Here is a 16,433-nt window from a genome sequence, read left to right as displayed (position 1 = left end):
TTTGAGCGTTTCCTCAGTGGTCAGGGCCGCAAAGCCTACCAGTTGGAAGCTTGCCTATACGTGGCCAGGAAGGTGGCCTAATTTCCGCTGTGGGGTTCCAACCTGTGTCATGGTTGCTGAAGCCCAACACTTCCCATTGAGGGCATTCCCACGGGGTCATGGAAAGTGATTTGGTCTAGTTGGCGAGATGAGGCACTTGGGCCGAAGTCTGTTAACCCCTTGAGAAGTGCCAGGCTGCATCTTGCCTGTCGGCAACTGCAGGTCGGTGTCAGCCTGCCTATGGGAGGTTACCTTGCTTCCGGGAGCACTGGGAGTGACCCCAAGGGCACATCAGATGTGGTGGTAGGTGTCAGGATCTCCAGGTCCACATAGGTGTGACACCCACGGCCGGGAGGGAGGTCTCGTCCAGTCTTTGTGCTTTGGTCAGAAGGCGTGGCTGTGGGAGAGCGGGAGTCTGTGGCCTATTTTGACAGCCTGGGGTTCAAAGTTCGCATGCGGCCTCATGAAGCTGACAGGGGTCTTTCTCCTTTCAGTTGGGGGTCCAACCAGGGTGCTGTGTATAAACTATGACGTGTACTGTTAGAGGCGTCTGCAGAGGGCCACAGGGACACCCAGAGACCAAGACGCGTGTTTAGCGGCACACACAGGTATCCACAAACGCATCCTCGTGCACAGTCACAGTCACACACGCCCACACGTGTGAATACACACATACAGCGTCTCACACACCGAGCAATGTACGTGCGTAACTTCCTTCAGTCATGCTGTGAGACACACAATCAGTTTTCGGTAAGGGATAGTGGTACTTGGGAAGCAGGTTCCAGGCTCACACCCAAGTAACGTGTTCACAAAAATCATGTTCTCTGAGGACCCTTGTGCAATTCAGAAACCTGCCTGATTTCTGTCCGCTTCTCAGGTGGAGTTGCAGAGTAAGGCCTGCTGTCGGCAAAGAGAAGAAGACCTTCGGGTTGTCTGATGACTGGATGTGCTAAGGAGAACTGGACAAAGTGGGGCGGGTGCACGTTGCCGAGCAAGGCTGTGGATATCTCAGGACGGTAGGCATTCACCCATACTAAGATGTGCCATTGGATATTAGGATTTCCACAGATGGGCCCAATGGTTGCAAGAGTGGATTGATTGTTGGTCTTGCTGAGTGGCCTGAGGACTGTGGATTCCCCAGGCAGTTGGAGTACTTCCAGGTCATGGCTCCTCTGCAGAGACCCACGGCCTTCCCTTTTGTGTTCTGCAGCGTCCCAGCATGTGCTTGGATCGATGATGACACCCTTGTATGCATTCCTTGGAAAATCTGAACAAAATGAGTGAGAACGCTCTACCGTCTCCTCATCGAAACTGAGGTCCAGCACGTTTCCTGTCTCGGGAGTATGGGACAGTTAGGAGTGAGGGCCAACGTCCCCTGCTGACAGGCATGCAAACCCCACTAAGGGCTCCAGCATTGGAGGGGCTCCTGTCTGAGGGTCGACCATGTCTGCCCATAAGCTGGGTCATCTATGAATCCCCGGTCCCTGCTAAAAGGCCGTTGAGGGAATGCAAGAGGGCAGGCTTTCCTGCTAGTCTTCAGGGTTGGAGTGTGCTCTGGTATAGACCCAGTAAGCTTGCAGCTTGGAGAGGTGATTTTTGGACAGGATCACACATTGTGCATGCCGCTTCCGAGGTTGATTATGGAAGCCAACATGAGCAAGCTTCCCTGGTTGGAGCCTGGAGCCTCAGGCCAGGCCTGTGGCCCTCTCTGTTGTTGTGTTTCGTGCAGTGAGGTTCTTGACTGCCCCGTGTGGCTGGAGCAGTGGGCGGGCGTGGGCTGGAGTTGGGCGATGGCGGAAGGGGGCTGATGGTTTAGGCCTCAGTGCTGCCCCTGTCAGCTCCTCTGCTGAAGTTGCCGGCACACTGTTGGCGCTAAGTGGATCTTCGTGGAGTGGGGTGTGGATCGAGTGAAGCATTTCAGCCTGGGTGGTGGCTGCTGGCCTGGAGAGAAAGGTAAGGTATCATGAGGAAAGGTCCTGTGTGATGTCGTGGTATAGGTTGTCATCATTGGGTTGCAGGCGCTGGCCTCGGCTTCCCACGAATGTGTCTTGTTCGTGATGGGCTGGCATAAGCTGCCTATGGAGCGGATGGCTTTGGCAGTTCAAGTGGGTGAGTTGAGGTAGGTAAGCTGTGTAGAGTTGCGATCCCGTTGCCCGAGGAATGACACCCAAAGGGTGTCTTGCGGGAAGTAGAGAAGATCGACATGGTGAGGCGTCTGTGCCGGCCTCCTTGCAGGTAGTTGAGTTATGCGAACATCCCCTTTGGCCGCTTTGTTCCCTTGTTTGGCAATGTGTAAAGCGAAAGTGTTTCTCCCGTGGGGGAATGACGCGACCGGCCGGTGTAGCACGCAGGCCTTTCGAACAGCCAGAGGTTTATCTGGAGCCGTCCATTGGTGGGCCAGAAATGGGGGACCCATAGCCATGCCTGCTGTGCCGCCGTGGCCAGCCACTGTTCCCTTTCAGGCTTCCAAGTTCCCTCGCATGGCAGAGGTCTTCCATTGAAAGTCTGTCTGTGGTCCTCGGGGACCATGCCTTTGATCACTGTGAGTTACTCGATAGTGTCACTGTGGCAGTGGAGAATTTCCAGGATGCATGGTGTGGGATCAGCATCAACCAAGGAGACAGGCTTGCGGTCTGTCTTCCCTGGTGTTCAGTGTTCCCGTGTTCTGAAGATGTTTGTGGTTTCCAGTAGGGTCGTGTCGCCCTGTGGGCTGGAGGAGGGCATGTAGGACGAGGATTTCAAGGGTTTGAGCGTTTCCTTAGGGGTCAGGGCTGCGAACATACAAGATGGGAGCTGCCTGAGACGTGGCTGGGAATGTGGACTACTTTCCGCCATGGGGATCCGACATGGGTCATTGTGGCTGAAGCCCACCACTTCCTGTGGTGGGCATTCCCACGGGTCAATGGAAAGTGATTAGGCCTAGTTGGCGAGAAGTGGCACGTGGGCCCACGTTCGTTAGCCCCTTGAGTGTTTTCAGACTGCATCTTGGCAGCAGACAGCTGCCGGTCGGTGTCGGCCCGACCATGGGAGTTCCCTTGCTTCCGGAAGTGCTGCGAGTGACCCCAAATGCCCATCAGATATACTGGTAGCTGACAGAGTCTCGAGGTGCATGTCGATGTCACAGCCAAGGCCCGGAGGCAGGTCTCGTCGAGGCTTTGTGTTTTGGTCAGAAGGCGTGGCTGTAGGAGAGCGGGAGTCCGTGGACTATTTCAACAGCCCCTGGGGGTCAAAGTGTGCCTGCGGCCTCTTAAAGCTGACAGGGTTTTTTCTCCTTTTAGTTAGGGGTCTAACCAGGGTGCTGTGTATAAACTATTTCTTTTATTGTTGGACTCCTCTTCACAGGGCCATAGGGACACACAGAGACCAAGACGCATATGCAGCGGCACACAGAGAAACCCACAAGCACGTCCGCATGCGTAGTCACAGTCACACATGCGCACACGCGTGAACACACACATACAGCCTCTCAGACACCGGCCAACATATGTGCCTAACTTCCTGCAGTCGTACTATCAAAGATGCAGTCAATTCTCGGTAAGGGTTAGAGGTCCTTGGGAAGCAATTTCAGAGCTCAAGGCCAGGTAAATGTTTTTATGGATCATGTCCTGTGAGGACACCGGTCCACTTATGAAGCCTCGGTGATTTCTGTCCACTTCTCAGGTGCAGTTGCTGGGAAAGGCTGGCCGTCGGCACAAACAAGAAGACCTTCGTGTGCTCTGATGACTGGAGGTGCTAAGAAGAACTGGAAAAAGTGAGGCGGGCCCATGTCCCCGAGCGTGGTCGTGGATAACTCAGGATGGTAGGTGTTCAAGCACCCCAAGATGTGCCGTTAGATATTAGGTTTTCCTCAGACGGGCCCAATGGCTGCAAGAGTGGATTGATTGTTCCCCTTGCTGAGTGGCCTGAGGGCTGTGGATTCTCCAGGCTTTTGGGGTAGCCCAGGCTCATGGCTCCTGTACAGTGTCCCGCGCAGACCCCGGTTGTGTTCTGCAGTGTCCCAGCATGTGCTTGGATTGATGATGACACCCTTGCATGCATTCCTTGGAAAATCTGAGCCAAATGAGTGAGAACACTCTACCGTCTCGTCATCGAAACTGAGGTTCAGCACGTTTCCTCTCTCAGGGGGAGAGGACAGTTAGGAATGAGGGCCAGCGTCTTCCGCTGACATGCATGCAAACACCACCAAGGACTCCAGTATTGGAGGGGCTCCTGTCTGAGGGTTGACCGTGTCTGCACATAAGCTGTGTTATCTGTGAATCCCGGGTCCCTGCTGAATGGCTGTTGAGGGAATGCGAGGGGGCAGGCTCTCCTGCTGGTCTTAAGAGTCAGAGTGTGTGCTGGTCTAGGCCCAGTTAGCTTGCAGTTGGGAGGTGAGTTTTGGCCAGGATCACGCTTCGTGCATGCCATTTTGGGGGTTGATTCTGGAAGCCAAAATGAGCAAGCGTCCCTGGTTGGTGCCTGGAACCTCAGGCCAGGCCTGTGGCCCTCCCTGTTCTTGCGTTTTTCACGGTGAGCTTCTTGAGTGCCTAGTGAGGCTGGAGCAATGGGCGGGGGTGAGCTCGGATGGGCATCGGCGGAAAGGGGCTGATGGATTAGGCCTCGCTGCTGCCCTTGTTTGCTTCTCTACTTTAACTCCCGGCACAGTGTTGATGCCAAGTGGGTCATCGTGGAGTGGGGAGAGGAATGAGTGCTGAATTTAAACCTGCGTGGATCACTGATGGCCCGTACAGGAAGGGAAGGGAAGATGAGGACATGTCCTTTGTGATGTCGTGGAATAGGCTATCATAATTGGGTTGCAGGTGCTGGCCTCGGCTTCCCAAGGATGTGTCATGTTCGTGATGGGCTGGCATCAGCTGCCTATGGACGGGATGGCTTTGGCAGTTCAAGTGGATGAGGTGAGGTAGGTAACCTGTGTAGAGTTGGAATCCCATTGCCATGGGAAAGACACCCAAAGGGTGTCTTGCGAGACGTAAAGAGGATTGACATGGTGACACGTCTCTGCTGGCCTACTTGGAGGATGTTTAGTTATGCGAACATCCCCTTTGGCCTAATCGTTCCGTTGTTTGGGAATGTGCAAAGCGAAAGTGCTTCTCCCGGGGGGGCATGACTCGGCTTGCGAACAGCCAGAGGTTTACCTGGAGCAGTCCGTTGGGGGGACAGAGGTGGGGGCACTGTTGCGACGCCAGGCGCACTGTCGTGGACAGCCACTGTGCCCTTTCAAGTTTCCAGGTCCCCTCGTGTGGCAAAGGTTTTCCGTTGAACGTCTGTCTGTGGTCCTCGGGGACAGTGCCTTTGATCACTGTGAGTGCCTCGGTAGTGTCGCCGTGGCAGTGGAGGAATTGCCAGGATGCGTGGGGTGGGGTGGGCATCATCAAAGCAGACAGGCTTGCGGTGTGTCTTCCCTGCTGTTCAGTGTCTCCGTGTTCACATGATGTCTGTGGCTTCAAGTAGAGTCGAGTCGCCCTGCAGGCAGGAGGAGGGCACTTAGGACGAGGCTGTGTAGCGTTTGAGCGTTTCCTCAGTGGTCAGGGCCGCAAAGCCTACCAGTTGGAAGCTTGCCTATACGTGGCCAGGAAGGTGGCCTAATTTCCGCTGTGGGGTTCCAACCTGTGTCATGGTTGCTGAAGCCCAACACTTCCCATTGAGGGCATTCCCACGGGGTCATGGAAAGTGATTTGGTCTAGTTGGCGAGATGAGGCACTTGGGCCGAAGTCTGTTAACCCCTTGAGAAGTGCCAGGCTGCATCTTGCCTGTCGGCAACTGCAGGTCGGTGTCAGCCTGCCTATGGGAGGTTACCTTGCTTCCGGGAGCACTGGGAGTGACCCCAAGGGCACATCAGATGTGGTGGTAGGTGTCAGGATCTCCAGGTCCACATAGGTGTGACACCCACGGCCGGGAGGGAGGTCTCGTCCAGTCTTTGTGCTTTGGTCAGAAGGCGTGGCTGTGGGAGAGCGGGAGTCTGTGGCCTATTTTGACAGCCTGGGGTTCAAAGTTCGCATGCGGCCTCATGAAGCTGACAGGGGTCTTTCTCCTTTCAGTTGGGGGTCCAACCAGGGTGCTGTGTATAAACTATGACGTGTACTGTTAGAGGCGTCTGCAGAGGGCCACAGGGACACCCAGAGACCAAGACGCGTGTTTAGCGGCACACACAGGTATCCACAAACGCATCCTCGTGCACAGTCACAGTCACACACGCCCACACGTGTGAATACACACATACAGCGTCTCACACACCGAGCAATGTACGTGCGTAACTTCCTTCAGTCATGCTGTGAGACACACAATCAGTTTTCGGTAAGGGATAGTGGTACTTGGGAAGCAGGTTCCAGGCTCACACCCAAGTAACGTGTTCACAAAAATCATGTTCTCTGAGGACCCTTTTGCAATTCAGAAACCTGCCTGATTTCTGTCCGCTTCTCAGGTGGAGTTGCAGAGTAAGGCCTGCTGTCGGCAAAGAGAAGAAGACCTTCGGGTTGTCTGATGACTGGATGTGCTAAGGAGAACTGGACAAAGTGGGGCGGGTGCACGTTGCCGAGCAAGGCTGTGGATATCTCAGGACGGTAAGCATTCACCCATACTAAGATGTGCCATTGGATATTAGGATTTCCACAGATGGGCCCAATGGTTGCAAGAGTGGATTGATTGTTGGTCTTGCTGAGTGGCCTGAGGACTGTGGATTCCCCAGGCAGTTGGAGTACTTCCAGGTCATGGCTCCTCTGCAGAGACCCACGGCCTTCCCTTTTGTGTTCTGCAGCGTCCCAGCATGTGCTTGGATCGATGATGACACCCTTGTATGCATTCCTTGGAAAATCTGAACAAAATGAGTGAGAACGCTCTACCGTCTCCTCATCGAAACTGAGGTCCAGCACGTTTCCTGTCTCGGGAGTATGGGACAGTTAGGAGTGAGGGCCAACGTCCCCTGCTGACAGGCATGCAAACCCCACTAAGGGCTCCAGCATTGGAGGGGCTCCTGTCTGAGGGTCGACCATGTCTGCCCATAAGCTGGGTCATCTATGAATCCCCGGTCCCTGCTAAAAGGCCGTTGAGGGAATGCAAGAGGGCAGGCTTTCCTGCTAGTCTTCAGGGTTGGAGTGTGCTCTGGTATAGACCCAGTAAGCTTGCAGCTTGGAGAGGTGATTTTTGGACAGGATCACACTTTGTGCATGCCGCTTCCGAGGTTGATTATGGAAGCCAACATGAGCAAGCTTCCCTGGTTGGAGCCTGGAGCCTCAGGCCAGGCCTGTGGCCCTCTCTGTTGTTGTGTTTCGTGCAGTGAGGTTCTTGACTGCCCCGTGTGGCTGGAGCAGTGGGCGGGCGTGGGCTGGAGTTGGGCGATGGCGGAAGGGGGCTGATGGTTTAGGCCTCAGTGCTGCCCCTGTCAGCTCCTCTGCTGAAGTTGCCGGCACACTGTTGGCGCTAAGTGGATCTTCGTGGAGTGGGGTGTGGATCGAGTGAAGCATTTCAGCCTGGGTGGTGGCTGCTGGCCTGGAGAGAAAGGTAAGGTATCATGAGGAAAGGTCCTGTGTGATGTCGTGGTATAGGTTGTCATCATTGGGTTGCAGGCGCTGGCCTCGGCTTCCCACGAATGTGTCTTGTTCGTGATGGGCTGGCATAAGCTGCCTATGGAGCGGATGGCTTTGGCAGTTCAAGTGGGTGAGTTGAGGTAGGTAAGCTGTGTAGAGTTGCGATCCCGTTGCCCGAGGAATGACACCCAAAGGGTGTCTTGCGGGAAGTAGAGAAGATCGACATGGTGAGGCGTCTGTGCCGGCCTCCTTGCAGGTAGTTGAGTTATGCGAACATCCCCTTTGGCCGCTTTGTTCCCTTGTTTGGCAATGTGTAAAGCGAAAGTGTTTCTCCCGTGGGGGAATGACGCGACCGGCCGGTGTAGCACGCAGGCCTTTCGAACAGCCAGAGGTTTATCTGGAGCCGTCCATTGGTGGGCCAGAAATGGGGGACCCATAGCCATGCCTGCTGTGCCGCCGTGGCCAGCCACTGTTCCCTTTCAGGCTTCCAAGTTCCCTCGCATGGCAGAGGTCTTCCATTGAAAGTCTGTCTGTGGTCCTCGGGGACCATGCCTTTGATCACTGTGAGTTACTCGATAGTGTCACTGTGGCAGTGGAGAATTTCCAGGATGCATGGTGTGGGATCAGCATCAACCAAGGAGACAGGCTTGCGGTCTGTCTTCCCTGGTGTTCAGTGTTCCCGTGTTCTGAAGATGTTTGTGGTTTCCAGTAGGGTCGTGTCGCCCTGTGGGCTGGAGGAGGGCATGTAGGACGAGGATTTCAAGGGTTTGAGCGTTTCCTTAGGGGTCAGGGCTGCGAACATACAAGATGGGAGCTGCCTGAGACGTGGCTGGGAATGTGGACTACTTTCCGCCATGGGGATCCGACATGGGTCATTGTGGCTGAAGCCCACCACTTCCTGTGGTGGGCATTCCCACGGGTCAATGGAAAGTGATTAGGCCTAGTTGGCGAGAAGTGGCATGTGGGCCCACGTTCGTTAGCCCCTTGAGTGTTTTCAGACTGCATCTTGGCAGCAGACAGCTGCCGGTCGGTGTCGGCCCGACCATGGGAGTTCCCTTGCTTCCGGAAGTGCTGCGAGTGACCCCAAATGCCCATCAGATATACTGGTAGCTGACAGAGTCTCGAGGTGCATGTCGATGTCACAGCCAAGGCCCGGAGGCAGGTCTCGTCGAGGCTTTGTGTTTTGGTCAGAAGGCGTGGCTGTAGGAGAGCGGGAGTCCGTGGACTATTTCAACAGCCCCTGGGGGTCAAAGTGTGCCTGCGGCCTCTTAAAGCTGACAGGGTTTTTTCTCCTTTTAGTTAGGGGTCTAACCAGGGTGCTGTGTATAAACTATTTCTTTTATTGTTGGACTCCTCTTCACAGGGCCATAGGGACACACAGAGACCAAGACGCGTATGCAGCGGCACACAGAGAAACCCACAAGCACGTCCGCATGCGTAGTCACAGTCACACATGCGCACACGCGTGAACACACACATACAGCCTCTCAGACACCGGCCAACATATGTGCCTAACTTCCTGCAGTCGTACTATCAAAGATGCAGTCAATTCTCGGTAAGGGTTAGAGGTCCTTGGGAAGCAGTTTCAGAGCTCAAGGCCAGGTAAATGTTTTTATGGATCATGTCCTGTGAGGACACCGGTCCACTTATGAAGCCTCGGTGATTTCTGTCCACTTCTCAGGTGCAGTTGCTGGGAAAGGCTGGCCGTCGGCACAAACAAGAAGACCTTCGTGTGCTCTGATGACTGGAGGTGCTAAGAAGAACTGGAAAAAGTGAGGCGGGCCCATGTCCCCGAGCGTGGTCGTGGATAACTCAGGATGGTAGGTATTCAAGCACCCCAAGATGTGCCGTTAGATATTAGGTTTTCCTCAGACGGGCCCAATGGCTGCAAGAGTGGATTGATTGTTCCCCTTGCTGAGTGGCCTGAGGGCTGTGGATTCTCCAGGCTTTTGGGGTAGCCCAGGCTCATGGCTCCTGTACAGAGTCCCGCGCAGACCCCGGTTGTGTTCTGCAGTGTCCCAGCATGTGCTTGGATTGATGATGACACCCTTGCATGCATTCCTTGGAAAATCTGAGCCAAATGAGTGAGAACACTCTACCGTCTCGTCATCGAAACTGAGGTTCAGCACGTTTCCTCTCTCAGGGGGAGAGGACAGTTAGGAATGAGGGCCAGCGTCTTCCGCTGACATGCATGCAAACACCACCAAGGACTCCAGTATTGGAGGGGCTCCTGTCTGAGGGTTGACCGTGTCTGCACATAAGCTGTGTTATCTGTGAATCCCGGGTCCCTGCTGAATGGCTGTTGAGGGAATGCGAGGGGGCAGGCTCTCCTGCTGGTCTTAAGAGTCAGAGTGTGTGCTGGTCTAGGCCCAGTTAGCTTGCAGTTGGGAGGTGAGTTTTGGCCAGGATCACGCTTCGTGCATGCCATTTTGGGGGTTGATTCTGGAAGCCAAAATGAGCAAGCGTCCCTGGTTGGTGCCTGGAACCTCAGGCCAGGCCTGTGGCCCTCCCTGTTCTTGCGTTTTTCACGGTGAGCTTCTTGAGTGCCTAGTGAGGCTGGAGCAATGGGCGGGGGTGAGCTCGGATGGGCATCGGCGGAAAGGGGCTGATGGATTAGGCCTCGCTGCTGCCCTTGTTTGCTTCTCTACTTTAACTCCCGGCACAGTGTTGATGCCAAGTGGGTCATCGTGGAGTGGGGAGAGGAATGAGTGCTGAATTTAAACCTGCGTGGATCACTGATGGCCCGTACAGGAAGGGAAGGGAAGATGAGGACATGTCCTTTGTGATGTCGTGGAATAGGCTATCATAATTGGGTTGCAGGTGCTGGCCTCGGCTTCCCAAGGATGTGTCATGTTCGTGATGGGCTGGCATCAGCTGCCTATGGACGGGATGGCTTTGGCAGTTCAAGTGGATGAGGTGAGGTAGGTAACCTGTGTAGAGTTGGAATCCCATTGCCATGGGAAAGACACCCAAAGGGTGTCTTGCGAGACGTAAAGAGGATTGACATGGTGACACGTCTCTGCTGGCCTACTTGGAGGATGTTTAGTTATGCGAACATCCCCTTTGGCCTAATCGTTCCGTTGTTTGGGAATGTGCAAAGCGAAAGTGCTTCTCCCGGGGGGGCATGACTCGGCTTGCGAACAGCCAGAGGTTTACCTGGAGCAGTCCGTTGGGGGGACAGAGGTGGGGGCACTGTTGCGACGCCAGGCGCACTGTCGTGGACAGCCACTGTGCCCTTTCAAGTTTCCAGGTCCCCTCGTGTGGCAAAGGTTTTCCGTTGAACGTCTGTCTGTGGTCCTCGGGGACAGTGCCTTTGATCACTGTGAGTGCCTCGGTAGTGTCGCCGTGGCAGTGGAGGAATTGCCAGGATGCGTGGGGTGGGGTGGGCATCATCAAAGCAGACAGGCTTGCGGTGTGTCTTCCCTGCTGTTCAGTGTCTCCGTGTTCACATGATGTCTGTGGCTTCAAGTAGAGTCGAGTCGCCCTGCAGGCAGGAGGAGGGCACTTAGGACGAGGCTGTGTAGCGTTTGAGCGTTTCCTCAGTGGTCAGGGCCGCAAAGCCTACCAGTTGGAAGCTTGCCTATACGTGGCCAGGAAGGTGGCCTAATTTCCGCTGTGGGGTTCCAACCTGTGTCATGGTTGCTGAAGCCCAACACTTCCCATTGAGGGCATTCCCACGGGGTCATGGAAAGTGATTTGGTCTAGTTGGCGAGATGAGGCACTTGGGCCGAAGTCTGTTAACCCCTTGAGAAGTGCCAGGCTGCATCTTGCCTGTCGGCAACTGCAGGTCGGTGTCAGCCTGCCTATGGGAGGTTACCTTGCTTCTGGGAGCACTGGGAGTGACCCCAAGGGCACATCAGATGTGGTGGTAGGTGTCAGGATCTCCAGGTCCACATAGGTGTGACACCCACGGCCGGGAGGGAGGTCTCGTCCAGTCTTTGTGCTTTGGTCAGAAGGCGTGGCTGTGGGAGAGCGGGAGTCTGTGGCCTATTTTGACAGCCTGGGGTTCAAAGTTCGCATGCGGCCTCATGAAGCTGACAGGGGTCTTTCTCCTTTCAGTTGGGGGTCCAACCAGGGTGCTGTGTATAAACTATGACGTGTACTGTTAGAGGCGTCTGCAGAGGGCCACAGGGACACCCAGAGACCAAGACGCGTGTTTAGCGGCACACACAGGTATCCACAAACGCATCCTCGTGCACAGTCACAGTCACACACGCCCACACGTGTGAATACACACATACAGCGTCTCACACACCGAGCAATGTACGTGCGTAACTTCCTTCAGTCATGCTGTGAGACACACAATCAGTTTTCGGTAAGGGATAGTGGTACTTGGGAAGCAGGTTCCAGGCTCACACCCAAGTAACGTGTTCACAAAAATCATGTTCTCTGAGGACCCTTGTGCAATTCAGAAACCTGCCTGATTTCTGTCCGCTTCTCAGGTGGAGTTGCAGAGTAAGGCCTGCTGTCGGCAAAGAGAAGAAGACCTTCGGGTTGTCTGATGACTGGATGTGCTAAGGAGAACTGGACAAAGTGGGGCGGGTGCACGTTGCCGAGCAAGGCTGTGGATATCTCAGGACGGTAGGCATTCACCCATACTAAGATGTGCCATTGGATATTAGGATTTCCACAGATGGGCCCAATAGTTGCAAGAGTGGATTGATTGTTGGTCTTGCTGAGTGGCCTGAGGACTGTGGATTCCCCAGGCAGTTGGAGTACTTCCAGGTCATGGCTCCTCTGCAGAGACCCACGGCCTTCCCTTTTGTGTTCTGCAGCGTCCCAGCATGTGCTTGGATCGATGATGACACCCTTGTATGCATTCCTTGGAAAATCTGAACAAAATGAGTGAGAACGCTCTACCGTCTCCTCATCGAAACTGAGGTCCAGCACGTTTCCTGTCTCGGGAGTATGGGACAGTTAGGAGTGAGGGCCAACGTCCCCTGCTGACAGGCATGCAAACCCCACTAAGGGCTCCAGCATTGGAGGGGCTCCTGTCTGAGGGTCGACCATGTCTGCCCATAAGCTGGGTCATCTATGAATCCCCGGTCCCTGCTAAAAGGCCGTTGAGGGAATGCAAGAGGGCAGGCTTTCCTGCTAGTCTTCAGGGTTGGAGTGTGCTCTGGTATAGACCCAGTAAGCTTGCAGCTTGGAGAGGTGATTTTTGGACAGGATCACACTTTGTGCATGCCGCTTCCGAGGTTGATTATGGAAGCCAACATGAGCAAGCTTCCCTGGTTGGAGCCTGGAGCCTCAGGCCAGGCCTGTGGCCCTCTCTGTTGTTGTGTTTCGTGCAGTGAGGTTCTTGACTGCCCCGTGTGGCTGGAGCAGTGGGCGGGCGTGGGCTGGAGTTGGGCGATGGCGGAAGGGGGCTGATGGTTTAGGCCTCAGTGCTGCCCCTGTCAGCTCCTCTGCTGAAGTTGCCGGCACACTGTTGGCGCTAAGTGGATCTTCGTGGAGTGGGGTGTGGATCGAGTGAAGCATTTCAGCCTGGGTGGTGGCTGCTGGCCTGGAGAGAAAGGTAAGGTATCATGAGGAAAGGTCCTGTGTGATGTCGTGGTATAGGTTGTCATCATTGGGTTGCAGGCGCTGGCCTCGGCTTCCCACGAAGGTGTCTTGTTCGTGATGGGCTGGCATAAGCTGCCTATGGAGCGGATGGCTTTGGCAGTTCAAGTGGGTGAGTTGAGGTAGGTAAGCTGTGTAGAGTTGCGATCCCGTTGCCCGAGGAATGACACCCAAAGGGTGTCTTGCAGGAAGTAGAGAAGATCGACATGGTGAGGCGTCTGTGCCGGCCTCCTTGCAGGTAGTTGAGTTATGCGAACATCCCCTTTGGCCGCTTTGTTCCCTTGTTTGGCAATGTGTAAAGCGAAAGTGTTTCTCCCGTGGGGGAATGACGCGACCGGCCGGTGTAGCACGCAGGCCTTTCGAACAGCCAGAGGTTTATCTGGAGCCGTCCATTGGTGGGCCAGAAATGGGGGACCCATTGCCATGCCTGCTGTGCCGCCGTGGCCAGCCACTGTTCCCTTTCAGGCTTCCAAGTTCCCTCGCATGGCAGAGGTCTTCCATTGAAAGTCTGTCTGTGGTCCTCGGGGACCATGCCTTTGATCACTGTGAGTTACTCGGTAGTGTCACTGTGGCAGTGGAGAATTTCCAGGATGCATGGTGTGGGATCAGCATCAACCAAGTAGACAGGCTTGTGGTTTGTCTTCCCTGGTGTTCAGTGTTCCCGTGTTCTGAAGATGTTTGTGGTTTCCAGTAGGGTCGTGTCGCCCTGTGGGCTGGAGGAGGGCATGTAGGACGAGGATTTCAAGGGTTTGAGTGTTTCCTTAGGGGTCAGGGCTGCGAACATACAAGATGGGAGCTGCCTGAGACGTGGCTGGGAATGTGGACTACTTTCCGCCATGGGGATCCGACATGGGTCATTGTGGCTGAAGCCCACCACTTCCTGTGGTGGGCATTCCCACGGGTCAATGGAAAGTGATTAGGCCTAGTTGGCGAGAAGTGGCACGTGGGCCCACGTTCGTTAGCCCCTTGAGTGTTTTCAGACTGCATCTTGGCAGCAGACAGCTGCCGGTCGGTGTCGGCCCGACCATGGGAGTTCCCTTGCTTCCGGAAGTGCTGCGAGTGACCCCAAATGCCCATCAGATATACTGGTAGCTGACAGAGTCTCGAGGTGCATGTCGATGTCACAGCCAAGGCCCGGAGGCAGGTCTCGTCGAGGCTTTGTGTTTTGGTCAGAAGGCGTGGCTGTAGGAGAGCGGGAGTCCGTGGACTATTTCAACAGCCCCTGGGGGTCAAAGTGTGCCTGCGGCCTCTTAAAGCTGACAGGGTTTTTTCTCCTTTTAGTTAGGGGTCTAACCAGGGTACTGTGTATAAACTATTTCTTTTATTGTTGGACTCCTCTTCACAGGGCCATAGGGACACACAGAGACCAAGACGCGTATGCAGCGGCACACAGAGAAACCCACAAGCACGTCCGCATGTGTAGTCACAGTCATATATGCGCACACGCGTGAACACACACATACAGCCTCTCAGACACCGGCCAACATATGTGCCTAACTTCCTGCAGTCGTACTATCAGACATGCAGTCAATTCTCGGTAAGGGTTAGAGGTCCTTGGGAAGCAGTTTCAGAGCTCAAGGCCAGGTAAATGTATTTATGGATCATGTCCTGTGAGGACACCGGTCCACTTATGAAGCCTCGGTGATTTCTGTCCACTTCTCAGGTGCAGTTGCTGGGAAAGGCTGGCCGTCGACACAAACAAGACCTTCGTGTGCTCTGATGACTGGAGGTGCTAAGAAGAAGTGGAAAAAGTGAGGCGGGCCCATGTCCCCGAGTGTGGTCGTGGATAACTCAGGATGGTAGGTATTCAAGCACCCCAAGATGTGCCGTTAGATATTAGGTTTTCCTCAGACGGGCCCAATGGCTGCAAGAGTGGATTGATTGTTCCCCTTGCTGAGTGGCCTGAGGGCTGTGGATTCTCCAGGCTTTTGGGGTAGCCCAGGCTCATGGCTCCTGTACAGTGTCCTGCGCAGACCCCGGTTGTGTTCTGCAGCGTCCCAGCATGTGCTTGGATTGATGATGACACCCTTGCATGCATTCCTTGGAAAATCTGAGCCAAATGAGTGAGAACACTCTACCGTCTCGTCATCGAAACTGAGGTTCAGCACGTTTCCTCTCTCAGGGGGAGAGGACAGTTAGGAATGAGGGCCAGCGTCTTCCGCTGACATGCATGCAAACACCACCAAGGACTCCAGTATTGGAGGGGCTCCTGTCTGAGGGTTGACCGTGTCTGCACATAAGCTGTGTTATCTGTGAATCCCGGGTCCCTGCTGAATGGCTGTTGAGGGAATGCGAGGGGGCAGGCTCTCCTGCTGGTCTTAAGAGTCAGAGTGTGTGCTGGTCTAGGCCCAGTTAGCTTGCAGTTGGGAGGTGAGTTTTGGCCAGGATCACGCTTCGTGCATGCCATTTTGGGGGTTGATTCTGGAAGCCAAAATGAGCAAGCGTCCCTGGTTGGTGCCTGGAACCTCAGGCCAGGCCTGTGGCCCTCCCTGTTCTTGCGTTTTTCACGGTGAGCTTCTTGAGTGCCTAGTGAGGCTGGAGCAATGGGCGGGGGTGAGCTCGGTTGGGCATCGGCGGAAAGGGGCTGATGGATTAGGCCTCGCTGCTGCCCTTGTTTGCTTCTCTACTTTAACTCCCGGCACAGTGTTGATGCCAAGTGGGTCATCGTGGAGTGGGGAGAGGAATGAGTGCTGAATTTAAACCTGCGTGGATCACTGATGGCCCGTACAGGAAGGGAAGGGAAGATGAGGACATGTCCTTTGTGATGTCGTGGAATAGGCTATCATAATTGGGTTGCAGGTGCTGGCCTCGGCTTCCCAAGGATGTGTCATGTTCGTGATGGGCTGGCATCAGCTGCCTATGGACGGGATGGCTTTGGCAGTTCAAGTGGATGAGGTGAGGTAGGTAACCTGTGTAGAGTTGGAAACCCATTGCCATGGGAAAGACACCCAAAGGGTGTCTTGCGAGACGTAAAGAGGATTGACATGGTGACGCGTCTCTGCTGGCCTCCTTGGAGGATGTTTAGTTATGCGAACATCCCCTTTGGCCTAATCGTTCCGTTGTTTGGGAATGTGCAAAGCGAAAGTGCTTCTCCCGGGGGGGCATGACTCGGCTTGCGAACAGCCAGAGGTTTACCTGGAGCAGTCCGTTGGGGGGACAGAGGTGGGGGCACTGTTGCGACGCCAGGCGCACTGTTGTGGACAGCCACTGTGCCCTTTCAAGTTTCCAGGTCCCCTCGTGTGGCAAAGGTTTTCCGTTGAAAGTCTGTCTGTGGTCCTCGGGGACAGTGCCTTTGATCACTGTGAGTGC

The 16,433-nt window shown here is 54.8% G+C and overlaps 6 non-coding genes across 6 annotated transcripts; all 6 read left to right on the top strand.

The window, feature by feature from the left end:
- The first annotated feature begins 1,266 nt into the window (after positions 1 to 1,266).
- On the top strand, positions 1,267 to 1,359 carry LOC132361698 (small nucleolar RNA SNORD116). The gene has a single exon (XR_009501968.1). It is a non-coding gene; the product is annotated as a small nucleolar RNA SNORD116 (small nucleolar RNA).
- A 2,690-nt stretch (positions 1,360 to 4,049) lies between these two features.
- On the top strand, positions 4,050 to 4,142 carry LOC132361128 (small nucleolar RNA SNORD116). The gene has a single exon (XR_009501440.1). It is a non-coding gene; the product is annotated as a small nucleolar RNA SNORD116 (small nucleolar RNA).
- Positions 4,143 to 6,810: 2,668 nt separating this feature from the next.
- Positions 6,811 to 6,903, top strand: LOC132361697 (small nucleolar RNA SNORD116). Its single transcript, XR_009501967.1, has one exon. It is a non-coding gene; the product is annotated as a small nucleolar RNA SNORD116 (small nucleolar RNA).
- A 2,690-nt stretch (positions 6,904 to 9,593) lies between these two features.
- Positions 9,594 to 9,686, top strand: LOC132361126 (small nucleolar RNA SNORD116). Its single transcript, XR_009501438.1, has one exon. It is a non-coding gene; the product is annotated as a small nucleolar RNA SNORD116 (small nucleolar RNA).
- Positions 9,687 to 12,354: 2,668 nt separating this feature from the next.
- LOC132361695 (small nucleolar RNA SNORD116) lies at positions 12,355 to 12,447 on the top strand. The gene has a single exon (XR_009501966.1). It is a non-coding gene; the product is annotated as a small nucleolar RNA SNORD116 (small nucleolar RNA).
- A 2,687-nt stretch (positions 12,448 to 15,134) lies between these two features.
- LOC132361125 (small nucleolar RNA SNORD116) lies at positions 15,135 to 15,227 on the top strand. Its single transcript, XR_009501437.1, has one exon. It is a non-coding gene; the product is annotated as a small nucleolar RNA SNORD116 (small nucleolar RNA).
- Positions 15,228 to 16,433: the final 1,206 nt, after the last annotated feature.

The sequence above is a fragment of the Balaenoptera ricei genome, chromosome 2 (assembly GCF_028023285.1).
Source record: "Balaenoptera ricei isolate mBalRic1 chromosome 2, mBalRic1.hap2, whole genome shotgun sequence".
Classification (NCBI taxonomy): domain Eukaryota; kingdom Metazoa; phylum Chordata; class Mammalia; order Artiodactyla; family Balaenopteridae; genus Balaenoptera; species Balaenoptera ricei.
Note: the sequence above shows the minus strand (reverse complement) of the source record. Positions and strands in the feature narration are given on the sequence as shown.